The following is a 6,000-nucleotide window of genomic DNA, read 5'->3' on the forward strand; positions in this document are numbered from 1 at the left end:
TAGGGCCTGTGGGTTGTAATCTGTTCACATGTACACATGTTTTAGTTTAGCTGATGGTGGGGAATGAAAGCAGCCACATATGCTCCAAGAGTCTTTTTAAGACTAAAAGCTTTTGAAGCTTCCTACTGCAAAGTGGGGTTTTCCTCCTCAGAAGGAAATCCAAGATGGCAACCTTAATGTGGTGAATGGAACAAATAAATTTAAAAAAAAAACAATCTAGGAATTGTATATGAAAGCAATGTCACATTCTATATTGTAGTAATTCTCAATGTCTGGAACTACATCAATCTCACCCTTCCTAATTGTATCTAAGGCATGCCCTTATTATACAAAACCACCTGCCATTTTTGTCTGTTATTTCTGATTCTTTACACAGCTTTGGGCAGCCACCGTCTTTATTTTAGATGTCCCTGTACATAGTGGTTCAGCTGATTTTCAACAAGATTTACTTACCGTAATGTGTGTAAGCGGTTGAAAAGGTCTAACGTTCTGGAACCTGATTCTTCTCTGATTTTGGTGTAAATCAGGAGTAACTGTTGAAGTCAATGCCCTTAGAACAGAATCAGGCTCAGGGTATTTTATTTATACCATGTCTTTAGCCACATATAAACCACTGACTATTCTGCTCCAGAGCTGGAAGAGTGGCAATAGAAACCTATGGAGTTTTTATTTTCTGATTAGTGAGCTGATCCAACTCCGAGTGAAGCGAGCTGGAATGTTTCTAGTGACTTGGGAGACAGTAGGATCAGGCTTTAAAAAAGAAAGATTTTGTTCTCTGTGATATTATATTAACTGTTAACTTGCATGTGAATAATTTATAATACAAAAAGACTCTGACAAACTTCCATTTTTACGCTCACAAACCATACCATTGCTAGGCTGAGGATGGATCCTACAGTGATTTCTTAGATTAGCTGTTAAACCAAAAGAATAGATTTACCTTTCAGACATCTTTGCCTTTTTGCAACATTGCATGTGTTTAGCATATTTGTCCTCCCCTCCCCCTGCCATAGCTCTGTGTCTCAGATTATTTTTCCATAAAGACAATGGATTTCAAGAAGACAGATTTTAGCAAAGTCAGGAAGTTGGAAGATAAGATCCCATAGGAAGCAAGGCTAAGGGGAAAAACAGTTTAAGACAGTTGGCAGTTTTTCAAAGAGACATCATTATCGGGCACAAAAGCAAACTATCCCATCATGTATGAAGGAGCTGAAGTAAATCAGTGTCTGCACTGCTCTGCAGGGGCGCAGTAAACCCAACTCTGTGCCGTGGCTGGGGGAGACCAGGGGATCTGGCCCAGTGAGACAGGGTGGTGGGGAGCCTGAGAGAGCAAGAAGTTGGATGTCTGTGGTGTGATCAAAAGGTGATGGAACATGCCAAGGGGACTTCTGTGACTGCAACCTGTCACACATACAATGTTGTCTACTTGAACCATTTCTGCACTTGACAACTCTACAAGTTTCATTTTTGGAGACATGGAATGTAATTTCAGAACAAGTCCGTGGTGCCAAATAATTGTATGCTGATGACAGGTCAGCAAAACAAAATCACCAATCTTCTGTCCTGTCTCAAATGCATCCTCAGTAACATATGCCAGTCTAATTATTTGGTATTCAGCACTCTGCCCCAAATGTAACCATGTCTGGTAATGAAACAATTGTGGGTTGATTAACATAGATATATGTCTGTAGAAGGTTATAATTTAGAGACAGTCCCTCAGAAGGACTTGGAGGGTTGGTGTAGTATCTCACCATAGACACTTTCCAGTTTATTTTATTAAAATTTTATTCCTTTCTCATTCACTGGTTTGCTATTTAATGGACCTCAAGATTGTTATGTGGTGTCAGAAGTGCTGAATGAAAAGGAAGCTACAATCAGTTTGAAGTTAACTCCTGTGTTTGCAACTGAAAGCAGAGACAAAAGGGAGCACCTGGAGCACCAGGTACAGAGGCTTTTGCATGGATTTGCTGAGCGCTGTAGTAGCTTGACTAGCAACCTCTATCCAGTCTGTATTTGTCAGGTAATGTTGCAGAGAACTGGAAGAAAATGCAGAGATTTGAATTGAATAGCCATGTGGACTGAGGAAAAAATAAGTTGAAACCATCAATCATTTTACAGATGGTGGGGGAGAAAGCATTGTATAGTTATAACAACTTTAAATTCAGTGAAGGTGAAAACATGAAGCTAAGTAAAATGCTAACTGAACTTGAGAAACATTGCATGCCAAGAAGGAATGGAATCTTTGAGAGCCAAACATTTTCACATGCATGGAAAAAACTGATGATGTCGTAGATCAATATGTCACAGAATTAAGGGAACTCAGTAAAACCTGTGACTTTGGTGATCTGACAAGCTGCTGAGCAGGGAGAAATCATTTGTGGCATTAAGAAAATGGCTATGTCTACACTTGCATTCCTTTTTCAAAAGGAATGCAAATGAAGGAAAATGAAAATGCAAACGAGGCCCTGATTTACATATTACATGCTTCGTTTGCATAATCTCTTTTCAGAAGAGATTTGTTCGAAAGAAAAGAAGCAGTATAGATGGGGCTCTTTAGAAAATGAACCTCATCCTCGAAAGAACCCTTCTTCCTGAAACAAAATAGCATGTCCCCAAACAGTGAGTTGCCCTTGGGAAATTGTTATAAATGTGGGAAAATAATCATTTTGCAAAATGTTGCAGATCCCAAGTGCAGAAAAGTCAAAGTGTACTCTGTTAAAGACAGTCGAGTAGAGGAGTTTTTCATAGACTAGAAAACCTGATGAGAAGGACAGGATACTGTCTAAGACAATGAATGGAACAATTATTCCACTGAAACAGTACATAGGAGCCTTATTTAATATTCTGTCTGAACAAGATTATGAGAGTCTGAAAATAAGTCCAAAATTGGGACCAGCAAAAATAAAATTAATTGGTTGTTCTGGACCAACTATACCACTGAAGGTGAGATGCATTGCTAGGATCAGCCATACATAGACCCTGTACAGTAAACTCTTATATAATGTGGTACTTACATTCCTAGAAAACCATGTGTTATATTATATTATATTATATTATATTATATTTAAATGGAAGAGGAAATGGGAAAATAGGGTTATGTTACAGACATGATAAAGTTGTACGTGTTGGGGGCGTGTGACAGGGTGTGGGCTCTGGGTGTGAGTTTGGGTGTGGAAGGAGGCTCAGAGCAGGGGGCTTGGGCATGGCTGGGGGCTCAGAGTGCTGGACTGGGGAGGTGGCTCCCTCCCATGCTTGTCATTCCTGGTGGAGCGGCACAGCTAGGCAGCTCCATGCACTACCTATGGGGATGGCGCCTGCAGGTGGAGGCAGTGTGCAGAGTTATCTGGCAGCTTCTCCACCACTGCCAGGAACAGCAGGCATAGAGAGACATCTGAGGTGAGCACCCCTAGATCTGGCATCTGACGTTTCCTCCCATACCTAGACCCCCTGTGCTAAGCTACCTCTCACACCCAAACTCCCTCCTCCTGTGAGTGCTATATAAAAATAATTCATACAACAAAAAATGGGTCACTGCAGGAAAACCGTGTTATGTCAAAAATTGCTGCATAAACACACATTATATAAGGCTTTACACATCAGTTTCCCCTTCATTATAGTGTCAGAGGAGGTAGTGCAAAATTTACGTTTGAGATACTTGAATCTAGTAAAATGGGTGCTTGCATGACAAGATAATAGTGAGCCTGGCTATAAGGCACTCTTTGGGGCATATCATGACCTGTTTTAAGGATTCATTTGCTTGGAGGGTGAACATACAATCTGGATAAGCAAGCAGGTCCCTCCAGTTATTCATCCGTAAAGAAGGTGCACTTCATGACAAACTCAAGGCTGTGCTTGCAAAAGTGCAAGTAATCCAAAACTGGAGGTGTCAACAGAATGGGAAAGCTCCTTCATCACTGTGGAGCAAAGTAATGCCCAGCTACATAAATGCTTAGATTCCAGGGACCTCAACAAGGCTATAAAAAGAGAACATTTCAAACTATCATTATGGCTCAGTTTGAAAATGCTCAATATTTCAGTAAGTAGGACGCATCCTCAGGTTTTTGGTAGCTAAAATTAATTGGAGGAAGCTTAAACCTTTGCACATTTAGTACCACATTTGGAGGATTTTTATGGTTACCTTTTGTTATAGTTTCAGCTCCAGAAGTGTACCACAAAACCTTATGTGTGATCTATGAACATATTATTGGTATTGACACCTGAATGGATTCCCTTATCATCTGGGGCTCAGACAAAGAGGAGCATGATCATAGACTTTGGGAATTCTTGACTGAATCTAGATCTGCAAACCTCATACCAAGTAAGGAGAAACGTGTTTTAGGGGTTATGGAACTGTCTTCTGTTGGGGACATTATTTCCAATGAAGGTTTAAAACTTGTTAGGAGGAAGGTTTTAGTCATCAAAATGCCACATCTCCGTCAAAAAAAAAAAGATATCCAGTGGTTCCTGGGAATGGTTAAGTATCTTGCAAAAATTCATATCTAATCTATCTACCAAAGCAGCTGCTCTGAGACCTCCTAGAGAATAAAAATGAATACTGTTGGGATGCAAAGCAAGAAGAATTATGAGGTTTAAATCAACAACTGATATGTGAAGCTTTATGTACAGGAAGGGCTAGTAAATTTCAGCAGATGCTTCACAGTCTGGGTTAGGTGCAGTGAGTTTATAGATGCCTGAGAATTGTTGGAAACCAATGGTATATGCACCCAGATCACTAACTGAGGCAGAAACCAGATATGCACAAACTGAAAAGGAGTTTTAGGAATACTATTTGACTGTGAGAGAGTCAGTCACTATATACTTATGGACACACAGTGGAAATTGAAATGTACCACAACCTCTGATAGCCTTATTTAGCAGTTATAATCAAACCTCACCCACAAGAGAAATGTGGTTTGAACTGGGATGGGAATTTTCTAGCTCATTATAGGGGCTGTTTTGCATACTTGGCTTTAACTAATTCTTGACTCCCCTGCCCCTTCTGCCCCTCTACTCTCTGATTTGTTCTCCTTGATAATATTTTTCTGATTTGTCAACCTTGATTACTATTTTTGGTTCTCTGTGCCTTAAATATTGAGTCTGTTCTGGTATGGCTATGGTCTGAAGAAGTGGGTCTGTCCCATGAAAGCTCACCACCTAATAAATTATTTTGTTAGTATTTAAAATGCTACTGGACTGCTTTTTTGTTTTCACAGCTATTACCAGTATTACTGTATCTACATTAGGGATTTGTACCAGCACAGATATGTGGTCAGGGATTGCACATCTTCACAACTTTGACAAACAACTGCGCTCGCAGAACTCTGCAGCCTAAGAGAGAAGTGGGTCTTTACTAAGGAAATTTCTTGGCTATTTTTTTTAAAAGCTCATGTCAGAGCCAACTGGCAGCCATAACCATTGGTACAGAAATGACCTCTCCTTCATTTCTCTTTGGCTGTGGCTACACTATCACCCCGCTTTTGAAAAGGGGACACTAATGAGCCACTTCAGCAGAAGTTAATGAGACGGTGCCTTGCATATGCAGTGCCTCATTAGCATAATGGTGGCCTTGTGTGTTTTGAAAGTGGCGCTTTTGAAACTCATGCTGCCAGTGTAGGTGGTGGCCAGTGTAGACGGGGTTCTTTCAAAAAGACCCCCCCGGATTTTCAAAGCCCCTTCTTCCCAAAATCAAATGGGAAAAAGGGGCTTCCAAAGTCCGGCGGGGGTCTTTTCGGAAGAACCCCGTCTACACTGGCTGCATTCGTTTCGAAAGTGGCAGTTTCGAAATGCATGCGGCCACCATTATGCTAATGAAGCACTGCATATGCACGGCAGAACCTCATTAGCGTCTGCTGAAGTGGCTCATTAGTGTCCTCCTTTCGAAAGGGGGCGGTGCTGGTGTAGCCATTGCCTTTTTGTCTTAGACTAGGGCCTGGTCTTCACTAAAAGGTTAAGCCCACCCAGCTGTGTTGGTAGAGGTGTGGAAAATCCATACCCTTGAGC

Source organism: Carettochelys insculpta, chromosome 3, assembly GCF_033958435.1.
Source record: "Carettochelys insculpta isolate YL-2023 chromosome 3, ASM3395843v1, whole genome shotgun sequence".
Taxonomy (NCBI): Eukaryota; Metazoa; Chordata; order Testudines; family Carettochelyidae; genus Carettochelys; species Carettochelys insculpta.